We start from the raw sequence: 13284 nt of genomic DNA on the forward strand, positions 1-13284 counted from the left end.
TCAATTTAAAGATTAATGTTTTTAATTAATCTCGTTCTTTAACTCAGGAGCGTAATATAATTTAAGGCCCCAGGCTATGAGTTTATTTCCTGGAAGTTACAAGTAGAAAGTTATCAACTGCTGGGAATAAGAACAAAAGAATGATTTATAGTTTTGTAGAATTTTAAGATATTTAATTTTTTAAGTTTATTTTATTTTGAGAGAGAGAGAGAAAGCGTGTGTGCATGAACAAGGGGCAGAGAGAGAGAGAGAGAGGGAAGAGAGGGAATCCCTAACAGGTTCCCTGCTCAGCATGGAGCCCAATGAGGGGCTCAATCCCAGGACCATAAGATCATGACCTGAGCTGAAGTCAAGAGGCAGACACCCAATTGACTGAGTCACCCATGCGCCCTCGTATTTAGTTTTAAATAAGGTATGTTTAGCTCCTTTATTTTACAGAAAACAACTAAGGCTCAGATTGACTTGTAAAGACAGTTGTTGATGAAGCCTGAGCTAGAACCCAGTTCATCAGGCCTTCGTGCCTTACCTGTCTTGACTTGACAGTGATCTAGAGATATAGGGGACACTTCCTCATGAATATTGACTACCTGACTATTCTTTGGTTGATTTGCAAGCATTGCAGGGTGTGGAGGGATCTTTGAGCCGAAAATCACCCTGACAGCTTTGCAAATACCACATTCACATAATAAGCAGCAAATTTTGATTTTATCAGAGGATAAAACTTGAACATCTCATCGAGTATTATTTAGGTTATTGTAAAGCTCAACCAGCAAAAAGTTTATTTTCATTTAATGGATCCTTGTATTCTCCATGAACTTGTTGAACTAAGAACTAAGTAGACACATCGTTAGTTATCGCTCATTGGACACATCATTGGCTTTTTGCTTAGCATCCAAACTTATTTAAATAAAACAGCTCATTTTAATAAGTAATAAGATTCCCGAAAGAATATAACTTCGTGTCACTTGATTATCCAAAGCACTGCTAGGAAACTTTGAAGCCCAATCAGTGAACCAAATGATTCATTTTGTATCTCTTTGGATAGTCATAACTATGTAACCTTCAGTGTAAGGACCTAGCAAATCTTCACTGAACCTTTGATCATTCCAAAGACCAATGGAATCATGGGGCAAAGACAGTTTTGCTTGCACCACAGAACTCATTTGTGTCCAGAGAAGTCTGAGCTGCCGAAACTTAGGGCCAAAGATCCCTGAACATTTCTGAATTTAGTAACTGAAAGAAAAAAAAAAGTGTGTGTGCTGGGGAAAGATTGAATTTTAGATCACGGGGAGCAGAAATGAGGAAGTATAAAGAAAAAGATTGTAGGGATTGATTTTTGTTTTGTTTTGTTTTGTTTTCTTCCGGGAATTTTTGATTTATTGAAATGGCGAAAGGAACTTCTGCAATTTAAGAAGGCATTACTGAAAACCCAATGACCTCAGCATGGTTATTTCTCACGGAGAAATCTTTTCAAAATGCTAAAGTCTGATTCCTTTGCCTCACGCCTAAAGATAGCATGATACAGGAAAACAGCTTTTCACTTATCCTGTGCGTATATTTACACAAGAATGTTTATATACATAATATTCTTTCTTTCTCAGCTGAAAGCATGCACTGAGACCCTGTTCCCCGGGTCCTCAGCTTCCTGTGTACAGCAGAGAGGTCGGATTCAGACTAAGCAGAGAAAATTAAACATTCCTTAGCCTAAGAAGTCACAGTCCAGCTAAGATAAATTCCTAATCTGGAACAAGTTCGCCAGCATTTGAGAAATGCTAAACTTTCTAAATGAAGTTGCATTAGTGACCCTGTGTGGTCAAGTGCAGACTCCTTAGTGAGGTGTCAAAGCGTTTAGCGATCTGGTCCTGCCCATTGGTCCAGCCTGATCCCAGGCCACTGGGATTCCGCACCTACCCTGCCCACCGTTGCTTTCAGAGGTCCAGTCTCAGGGTGGCTCCAAGCCCTAGGCTCTCCACTTCTGTTCTTCTCTACAGAGAACAATGGCCTCTCCCCATCTGATTTGCAAACTTCTGCTCAACCTTCTGGCTGAAATCAGAGATTGCTTCTTCTGAATTTTCCCCGAATCTTTCCCTATTGTCTTCCTGCTTCTTTTTCAGACGCTTCCCTCCGCCATCCTTGCACCTGTTCCCATTAAAGCCCTCGTTCCCCCAGCCCCCACCACAGTGCCTGGCTGGAAACCACACCAACAAATCGGAATCATGAGTAACAGTTTAGAAATGTGACTCCTCTAAAGTCTAGCCGCCATATCAAGAATCTGGGCATCATCATACGAGTTCAGAGCTCTTGGGAGGTAGGGGAAAAGTACAGTAAAAGTGATGGAGAGGGCTGGGATGGGGTGAGGGACAGATTAGAGTTTTAATGGGGAGGATGCAGTGGCATCATTGAGAAGGTGGCTTGAGCAGAGATTTGGAGGAGGTGGAGGAATTAAGGAAGAGCATGTCGTGGAATATCTCAGCACTTGGGTGCCTGCCCCAGAGCGAGTGGGGTAAATAGAGTGAGAGTGAGGTCAGGCCAGGGGGGCACCCCCGCATGGCTCTCGTCTAAGGGAAATGGCAATCGACGAACAGTTTTGAGCAGGCGAATGAGACATCTGCTTTAGGGATGTCTAAAGGAACATCCCTAGGATGTTCCCTAGGAACATTAGGGATCGCTGACGCTGCTGGGTTAGAATAAATGCAGGGGCCAGGGCAGAGGCTCAGAGGCAGGGTAGGAGGCTGTTCTGATAACCCACCTGAGAGCAGGTGCAGCCACAGAGGATGAGCAGAGAAGAGCAGGAGTCTGGGAAATCATGGCTCCAGAAAGATTAAAAACAGTCTTGGAAACAGATCTGGGAGTGTCCATGCACAGACGTCCTTGGGGCATCGTCTTGAGAAATTTCCTAGCTCTAACTTCGATGTCTGGAAACTCTGATGTGGGGCAAGTATATTAGGAACACGAAAGCGTCTCTTTTTTCCCATCAACTTCCTTCTCTGTAATTATCTTTTTATGTTCATATGTGTACAATTTGACAGGGATGTGCCATCGAACTACAGTAATGAAGGTTTAAAACAAACAACAAAAAAAAGACTATTCCCACCTCACAGGCCTGCAGGGATTGATTAAAGCACGGCATCGTGAAATGTGTTCACATTTCCTACCCCACACTCGCTGTAAAGCCCACATTCCAAAAACGCATAAAGGAATATGTGTGCTTAGCAATAGAGGGGCATAAAGTCTCCATACACACAATGACCTGCATGAATCTCAAACGCGTTATGTTAAGTGAACGAAGACAAATTCAAAAGGCTACATACTGCATGATTCTCCCGCAGTTTTGGAAAAGCCCAAACCATAGGGACAGAAAACTGATGAGTGGCTGCCTGGACATGGGAGAAGGGGTTAGCTATAAAGGACTGGGAGAATTTGATGGGTGGTGACACAAGGGTTCTGTACCTTAGTTGTGGTTGTGGCTACATGACTGCCCATTGGTCAAACTCAAAACTGTATGCTGAAAAGAGTGAGTTTACTGTATGTGAATTATACCTCAACTTGAGAACCTTTTTTTAAAGAATATACAAGGGACTAGGGCACCTGGGTGGCTCAGTCGTTTGAGCGTCCGACTTCGGCTCAGGTCGCGATCTCATGGTTCGAGGGTTCGAGTCCAGCATTGGGATCTGTGCTGGGAGCTCAGAGCTTGGAGCCTGCTTTGGATTCTGTGTCTTCCTTTCTCTGTCTGCCCCTCCCCAGCTTACGCTCCCTCTCTTTCTCTCTCTGTCAAAAAGAAAGAAATAAACTTTAAGAATGATACGTGGGACTAGTGTCAAATCTCAGCCAAATTTAAATTTGAAACTTACTTGCAGATGTCTAAAGGAATTTCTGTTATTCTAAGAAGATACAAATTTGAAAAATACAAATCCTATAGGATGGGATTCCAGGTCACATGGCTTGGAAAATGACTGCGAGACTATCACTTATTTGGTCTTTCCCTTGTAAAAGATGACCCAAAAAGGTCTCAGCTCATCTGAATGGGTTGTAGTGGTATTAAAAAGCAAGTTGAGAGGCACCTGGGTGGCTCAGTTGGTTGTGTCCGACTCTTGATCTGAAATCAGGTCTTGATCTCATGGTTAGAGTTCAAGTCCTGCGATGCACTCCACGGTGGGCATGAAGACTACTTAAAAAAAAACAAAACAAAACAGAAAAGAGAAGTTGAAAATCCCCTTGTGTGAGATATTTCTTCCAACTGCTAATTTGCTTTGGCAAAGGCACAGGATCCCTGGGCTTTTTGGCCTGTGAGTGAATAGTGTCTCTGCAAGAGATTCTAGAGTTCTAAGGCTTGGACTGTCATTTGCTATATCCTCAAGACAGTGGCACATACCAGGCAGCATGTGCGTCCCGGGGAAAGCCTGCCTAGATGAAATGACAGGACATGGAATAGCAAAGAACACGTGAAAATTAGCGGCTGACAGGACTTTGCAGCTTGGAGATCAGTGTGGGGTTGGATAATTATCGGGGGCTTCCGGGGGAGCCAGGAACGGAGCTGAATCTCAAAGTTTGTGCATAGACCATGAAAGAGTGCATTTCTAGCAGCAGGAATGATCAGTGTCTAAATAGAGTCTAAAGGAGGGAAGAGGAGAAAATACCCTTCATCTCAGAAATAAGGTAGTGTCCTTACAGCTAAGGAGTAAATCTGGGGTTTAATGGGCCTGGCACACCCTAAAGCCTGAGGCTTGCCTTGCCTACAGTCGGGAGGGTTCAGCTGCCAAACCTAACTCCAGCCAAGTTCACACCCACCCCACCCCCTCCCCGAGCTTACATAGCCAGGGGTCTCCACAGAGTTGGTTGACAAAGTATGACTGATGCCCCATTATTTCAAGGCACAGGTTAGAGGTTTTTGGTTGAAAAGGGGGAGGAAGCCTTCAATAATGTATCCGCTCAGCACATAATGTGTCCGTGGCACTCTGTGAGGTGGGCTGGAATAAACGGCCTTCCCTAGGTTCTCTGAGGCTCGCCAAACACAAATGTCAATTTTCACGGTAGAAATCCACATTCAGGTCAAGATAAAGAAAACCGTAAGGCATTCAAACTCCTTTCTACCCTTTAGTGCAAGAGGAACTTTCATATTTAACTTTATTTATTTTTTTTTTTAGTTTAAAAAAATTTTTTATTAAGTTCATTTATTTATGAGAGATAGAGACAGCATGCATGGGGGAGGAGCAAAGAGAGAGGGAGACACAGAATCCAAATGAGGCTCCAGGCTCTGACCCGTCAGCACAGAGCCCAACACGGGGCTCGAACTCACAAACCATGAGATCATGACCTGAGCCAAAGTTGTACGCTCACCAACTGAGCCACCCAGGCGCCCCATCATATTTAACTTTAGTGTGTTGTCAGATGAAAGATTATTATTTTTTTATTTTTTATATTTTTAGATGTTTATTTTATTTTTGAGAGAGAGAGAGAGAGATGTGTGAGTGGGGGAGAGGCAGAGAAAGAGAGAGAGAGAGAGAAAATCCTAAGCGGGCTCTGCACCGTCAGCACGGAGCCCAACAAAGGGCTCAGACTCAGAAGCCCTTTGCCTTCTGAGATCTGCCTCTGAGATCATGACCTGAGCTAAAATCAAGAGTCGGATGCTTAACCGACTGGGCCACCCAGGCGCCCCAAATTTTAATTTTTTTTCAATGAAGATCTGAAATTTACTCTTACTGACCTACACATGTTCAAGACCGTTCTGAGATCTATGTCCTAAACAAAAGATAAAGGTCCTTAAAAAAGAAGAAAGGAGAAGGAGAAGAAGGGGAAGAGGAAGGGGAAGGGAAAGGGGAAGTGGAAGGGGAAGGAGAAGGGGAAGGAGGAGAAGTACTTGGCAAATTAGGAAAAAAAGTTAAGGATCAAAGAGAAAAATCTATTCCTGCAAAATATCACTTTCCACCCCAGAATCATGGGGTGTGGTCTGCTTCAACAACAACAACAACAACAACAACAACAACAAGCTAATGTGTGCCAAAAGAAAGAATCTGTTTGGTTGGTCAAGGGCAAAGTGTAGGTGTGAATTAAAACATTGGTTGTCATCAAATGACATTATCAGCTCCTGGAAGACTTTACTGTGGCATCAGCAGGGATTGACGGAATCTTGGCTCTGTCCCTAGTTCGCTGTATGACCATGGATAGATTACCTCTCTGCACATCAATGTCCTTACCCCAGAGTCGAGGTGGTAATCATGCTTGCCTCCAGAGCTGTCATTAACAGTAAATGAAAGTATGTGGAACTGTCCAGCTGAACGCCTGGCACATAATCAGTACCAGTAAATCAGTGCTGTCTCCGTGACGGTGTGAACATTTAATTTAGGAAAAGAAGGTAAGGGTGAAATTATGCAGTTAATATGGACTCTTTAATCTAATCCATTGACACGTGGAATTGATCAACAGACCACTCATCCAGGAAGGGACCAAGCAGGGCAAATAAGCCAGGGTTTGGAGGTCAGACAAGTCTAAACGCTGTCCTGATCCTTTGCCTGATGTTGGGCAAGCCGCTGAAACCCCTTTACGTCTGGGCTCCTCTTCCGTAAGATGGGGCTAACATGGGATGCTGTGAGGTTTACATAAAAGAAAGAACTGCTCGGGATAGGGCTGAGGCCAGCTAAGCTCTGGTTTATAGAAGGTGTTATTCGTTAACTATATGGAAACACACAGGGAACGTAAATGTTCATTTCTGGACAAATTTGGTTTTTTACAAGTTCGATAAATTGGCAAAAGACCAAGGTGCCTATTCTTGGGCTTTTGGTAGAACAACTTTGTCAGCTCTGCAAAATAACCTCTGAAAAGTTTTCCAGATCACGGGAGCCTAGCCAGTAAGTCCGGGATTGGTTGTCATCTTTGCAGAGAATTCCTTGCAGGTGAGTGGGAAATGTGATGCCCCGGAGATAAAGTAAGGAACCTCTCCCCGCTTCCTCTTCATCAGAAGATTGATGGACATCAAATGAGTGATATGTGGGTAAAAGAAGCTACGAATCCTCCTGTGTAACTGACAGGGAAAGGCGTTGATGGTAGGTATGGATCTTACATCTCCATGAAGACATAAAAGGGCATTTTCAGTCAACTCGCTTCTTCAAACTGATGCAAAAACTCAGGCCAACCATGCAAACTGAGCGAAAAATGTACACATTATATAGCATTGTCAAATCTTCCCTTAATTCTCCTAGGAGAAATATATCAAGGCAACTTCTGAAAGAAAAACAGAGAAGAATTGGGATCTTCATCAGTCACACAAAATTATTCAGGTGTAGTTCATCCGCAATGAAACTAGACATAGACGTTTCATATGTTTCACAGCTTTTGAAACAGTATGTTTTTCATTTATTTTATTTTGAGAGAGAGAGAGAGAGAGAGAATCTTTTTTTTTTCAATATATGAAATTTATTGTCAAATTGGTTTCCATACAACACCCAGTGCTCATCCCAAAAGGTGCCCTCCTCAATACCCATCACCCACCCTCCCCTCCCTCCCACCCCCCATCAACCCTCAGTTTGTTCTCAGTTTTTAAGAGTCTCTTATGCTTTGGCTCGAGAGAGAGAGAATCTTAAGCAGGCTCCGAGTCTAGCACAAACCCCGATGTGGGGCTCGATCTCACAAACCTTGAGATCATGACCTGAGCTGAAATCCAGAGTCAGACACTTCACCTACTGAGCCACCCAGGGGCCCTGAAACTGTATTTTTGGAGTGAGGTTCTTGAGAGGGTTGGGTAGGTATCACCAGGCTCTCTACAACAATTCTTTTCCATTGGCTATCTATAATTGGTCCCGTGAACTTTCTTCTGAAAGGAACCCAAACATGGAAATTATTTAAAAGACAGAGGAAGAGACCATCGTGTGAAGGAAAAAAAATATACAGACTAAGTCTGTGGCTTCGCATTCAGTCAGGACCACTTTCGAAAGTTTTTTCAATCCAAGAAGTGGCTGCATTTTGGCATACAGCAATCACTGCTGTAGGTTTTGAAGCAGCGTTTACGGATGTCAATTTTTTCCCTTTTTTAAAAGATGGTGTGTTTTATGTAATCTGTGTACGCAACATGGGGCTCGAACTCACAACCTCGACATCCAGAGTTGCATGTTCTACTGACTGAGCCAGCCAGGCACCCTAGCTTTCACAGATTTTAATATAAAAGATGATAAAATGTGGACACATAGAATTTTAAAATCATGTGGGAAAAGACGTGCTCATCTGTGAACTTTTGCCAGTTGTACGCTAAACCATTAGAGGTTCCCAAGACTGGAGATCCATGCTCCTTAGTTTTCTAAGGAGAAGCCCACACCCTGTATGCCTGGAAAAGTAGGAAAAGTAGACTCTTCAGCCTAATTTTTCTTTTTTTATTTCTTAAATGTTCATTTATTTGGAGGGAGAGAGAGAGCAGAGGAGGTGGGTAGAGAGAGGAAGAGAGAAAGTCCTGAGCAGGCTCCAAGGTACAAGCAAGGAGCCTGACATGGGGCTCAAACCCACAAACCATGAGATCATGATCTGAGCCGAAGGTGGACACTTAAGTGACTGAGCCATCCAGGCGGCCCTAGCCTAATTTTCCTAATCTACTGCTAGTTTCTGAGCCCTTTCAGAAGACGATATCCACTTTTTCTTTTCTGTTCTTTCTCCGTTTCCCCAGTCCTTCTCTTTCCCCATTAGCTTACCTGAAAAGCTCTGTTGTCTCTATTACACTGAACAACCTCCATAAAATTACCCACCAGACTTTTCAGGAAATAGGTTGAATACGTTTTGGAGTTAATTTGGAGGGTTTCACAGACTCTGGGGGAAAGAAAAGCATGCACGCAATTTTAATTTCCATTCCACTGATTACAGACCCCAAATGGAGAAGCACAATGAACTCGTGCTGGAAGAAATACTAGATTTTAAACCGTTTATACAGTTTCCAACAGGTTTATACTGGCCACGTTATCAGTTCTAGCCAACATTTTACATTTCCAAAGAGAATGAGTTGTAAATGTAATCCCAGCTTCCTCCTTGTGTCATTGGGGTTTTTTAAGTGATTTCATGCAAATTGTGATCATTAATAATAAAGATTGTAAAAGTGTTTTGTATCATTGTGAATTAAACATCACACAAAGAATGAAAAATTAAAGGAACAAATTTGGTATTTTTATGATCAATATGAGTTCAATAACAGATATATAAGCTATCACACACACACACACACACACACACATATATTACTGAACAGATTGTACCCATACAATTTATGATCTCTGACCTTACAGAGATAATGGCAGCGTTTTCTCTAAATGCCCTGCGCCCTGCGAGTCCCCGTTAGCTCTTGTTCGGACTTTGTGACATTGTTAACTTCCTACTCCTTATAAAATGGAGGACGCTCCCTCTGCCATACTCTTAAATTGCTACAAAGGCCTATTTGCTGCTTGCTTTTTAGATTTCTTCACCACTAATTAATTGAACTAATTCCTGTAAATTGCACAAAGTGGGGCTTGACCCAGAGTAAAAATTCAATAAATATTTCCTCTTACTATTATCATCATTGTTACTGGTAAGACTCTTTTGCCTCCCTCACTTAAGATTTTGTAGAAGTGTGGGGCGCCTGGGTGGCTCAGTTGGTTAAGCGTCTGACTTCGGCCCAGGTCATGATCTCACAGTTCAAGTTCCAGCCCCGTGTTGGGCTCTCTGCTGTCAACACAGAGCCGGCTTTGGATCCTCTGTGCCCTCTGTCTCTGCCCCTCCCTCGCTTGTGCTCTCTGTCTCAAAACTAAACATTAAAAACAAACCAAAAAAAGATTTTATAGAAGTGTGATTTTTAAAAATTTGGATTATGCTATAGTGAAGGCTCGAGTTTTCATGCCTTAGCCTCTTTTAATACTTTATTTCCATTAAGAGACACATGAAAAGAAAACATATCTGTTATTATTTTATGCATTCAGTCCCACTGTTTGGAAATTATGGGAAAATATTATGACCTAATGGTCTAATTCTAGGTAAATTATAATTGCATTTATGTGTGTGTACGTTAATTTTATATTAACAGTGTGTAGAAAAACATCTGGAAAAAGTGTAGATACCAGATTGTTAACAACGGCTATCTCCAGGGCTGGGATTAGAGTAGACCTATCTTTGCTTTTTAAGCAATATAGTTCTATAAAAATGTTAATGTCTCAGTAGTTTATACATTTTTATAATCATAATAACCATAACACATTTTCAAAAATACTTGATTCTCTGTCCAATTGATCAATATAATTGGTCAATATATTGGTCAATATATTGGTCAATATAATTCATATTCCCTTTAGACACCAACACTACTGTGTTTGTGTATGTGTACATGTGTGTATACGCACATATGTACAAAGAGTGAAGAGCCCAATCCCATGTAATAACAGTGCAGAGATTATTGGGAAGAATTAAAAGTGCTTTCCATCTTGTCCAGAGGGCCCTTGACACCACCTTAACCCTGTTGACCACTGAGGCTTGCTCCCCATCTACTTCCCTAAGACTCCCCCCCTGCCCCGGCCTGGCCTAGAACACTTGGTCTCCTCATTTTGACCCAGATCCTCCCTCTATCCCAGTGGACTTTGCGTTTGGAAGTGGACTCTGATGTTGGACTCTAGATGTTCCTCCACGCACTTGACTCACACCTTTAGCCGTCAGATTTCTCTGGGACCCCCTTCCCTAGCTCCAGCCTCATCATGAGAACTCCATTCCTGAGCCAATTCTGTCTTCAAGGGGGGCAGATTTTCTGGAAGTGTGGTTAAATTCTTGGGGAAATGAGGAAGCAAGACAGGATAATCTGCAGCATTTATACGTTCTGTAAATGCCGGAAGCCCGGAGGACCCCTGGCTTTAACTGGAAACACTACCTCTTGACCAAAGCACAGCCAAGTCCTGGTGATGTCATTTAGGTGACAGACATGAAATAATGTGAAGATGGAAGGACAGCAGTCATGGCCTGGTATTGCTTCTGGACATCCGGACTGTCTACAGATGCCATCAACGAGAATTAAAGATTTTTAAAAAGCAGAATAATAAAGGTAATGAGGGGACTTCATCCTTAATCTTCCCAGAAAAGAGACAATTCGGTGGAGTGAGACCCACCTCTGCAGAGTAAACACGGTGTTGGGGGGGTGGGTCATGAAAGGTGCCCCAAAGTAGCAGGGGGGCCTCCAAAATTGGTCAAGTCTGTTCCACTATGGGAAATTTGCCTTCAGGACCACCACCCGGACAAAGGAAAGTTTGCTGACAATCTGGGCTCCCTCCTGAAACCCACCACACGGTAGATACAGCGTTGAGCGAGGGACAAACACAATAAGGAAAAGTCCTATCACTCAGCACGTTGGCAAAATCAAAAGGCCAGGTCGTAAATTACTGGCAAGCGTTTGTGACGAGGAAATCTTTTACAACCAAACTTTCTAAATCTTTTCTAGGTCACAAACCTAGAATCTGATCCCCGTTGACATTCTTCCCAGGGAAACGGGCACACGAACACTCAAGTTTGCATTCAGTTTCGGAGACTTTGAAGACACCCCCTTCCCCCACTCCTATGAATTCAGGTGAAGCCTTTGGAAAACAAGCTAAATCCCCTTCTGCAAAGTGGGAAAATATCCTTTCGCGCTGACCATATAAAAGCAAGGAATTGTTAATGCAGAATTTGGAAATAATCAGGAGGGACATGATGACCTTGCATACTGCCTTATCAGACAGTGGGGTGAAAGGTCCTTAGAAATAACTCACATCTCACAGCTCTAGCTTGGGAAGTTCCTAGCCAATAGGAATAATAATGACAGTCGAAGTAAAAATCATTAACTGTGTATCTACCACATCCCAGGCCCCAAGCACAAGCTTCACTGATCTAACGAGTAGTTACGGGGTATTTTAGTGGCCATTTTAAATAAGTGACTACATAGAGCTTAGAAGAAAGCTGGACATATAGTAAGTACCTTATACACGTCAGCTATTATTACAGTCAGGAAGTACAATGTTGCTTGTGGGTTTACATAAAAGGGCCCCCCAAGACATCGGACATCACCCCTCCCTGAAAAGCCAATGATCCACCCAAGGCATGAGAACCTAATATTCCCCTTACAGCTTATATGTTGGTTAAGACTGCCAGAAAGTAGACTTAGCATAAACATCAAAAACACTGCTGAAACCCGGGATTGAACCAGGGACCTTTAGATCTTCAGTCTAACGCTCTCCCAACTGAGCTATTTCAGCTCGTTTGGACAGCTTTTCCCGTGGAACTATAACGGAAGAATATTTGGTTTTGCAGCAGTAAAAAAAAATCAATATTCAGGTTCAGCTGGAGGTAGACATTTAACAAATGTCACAGAAGGTGATGAGGCAAGATCCCTGTCTCTCAGCCGAAGCAATAAATAATTTCACTTTTCTCAGCTGTGTTTCTAACTATCCTGCAATCGGTTTTTCCCATTAAAAATATATCTTGGGCTTTTCTCATGTAAAAAAAAAAAAAATGTCCTTAGTTGGCATTTCCATCTTAATTTCCATCTTAATTTCTAGGAAAATAGCAGGATGGTCCACTTCAATATTTAATGAAATATCAACCTCCATAAAAACCATGTTCTCATAGACCCATAAACATAGCCAGGATTAGAAACCAGCTGAAGACTACCGTTCCGAGGAGACTGCAAAGGGGAAACAGCAGACACGCACCCAAAAGGGAACGGGACAGATGAAGGAAACTGAAAAGCCGTGGTAGCAGAATAGTCAGCTCCCAAAGATGCCCATGTCCTGATCCCCAGAAAACATAGTGCGTTAGGGTCCCTGGCAAAGGGGCATGAAGGTGGCCTTGGAATGGAGGCTGCTCTCTAAGGTGAGGAGAATATCCTGGATTATCCAGGTGGGTCCAAGGTAACCACAACCGTCCTTGTAAGTGAAGGGACCAGGTGGACCAGACAGACCCAGAGAGACACCAGTGTAAGAGGGACCAGCCTGGCATTGCTGGAGTGGAAGATAGGCAAGGCCACAAGGAACGGGGCAGCCCCTGGCCGCTGGAAAAAGCAAGCAAACCGATTTTCCCCACAAAGGAGGAAGGGAGCCCCACCGACACCTTGCTTTCAGCCCAGTGACATGAATTCTGGTCATCTCCCCTCCAGAACTGTAAGATAAGAAATTCGTGTCGCATTCAGCCGCTAAGTCGGTGGTACTTTGTTACAGCCGCGATAGGAAACCAATATACGTTCGTAAAAAGTATATTTTATTTGTACCCAAGGAAGGAACACATTTGAGACCCCTCTCCCCACCGCCACACCAAGGCTGGGAATCG

At 43.0% G+C, this 13284-nt stretch overlaps 1 non-coding gene across 1 annotated transcript; it reads right to left on the reverse strand.

Moving 5' to 3' along the window:
- Nucleotides 1-12142: 12142 nt before the first annotated feature.
- Nucleotides 12143-12215, reverse strand: TRNAF-GAA (transfer RNA phenylalanine (anticodon GAA)). Its single transcript has one exon. It is a non-coding gene; the product is annotated as a tRNA-Phe (tRNA).
- Nucleotides 12216-13284: the final 1069 nt, after the last annotated feature.

Source organism: Acinonyx jubatus, chromosome C1, assembly GCF_027475565.1.
Source record: "Acinonyx jubatus isolate Ajub_Pintada_27869175 chromosome C1, VMU_Ajub_asm_v1.0, whole genome shotgun sequence".
Lineage (NCBI taxonomy): Eukaryota > Metazoa > Chordata > Mammalia > Carnivora > Felidae > Acinonyx > Acinonyx jubatus.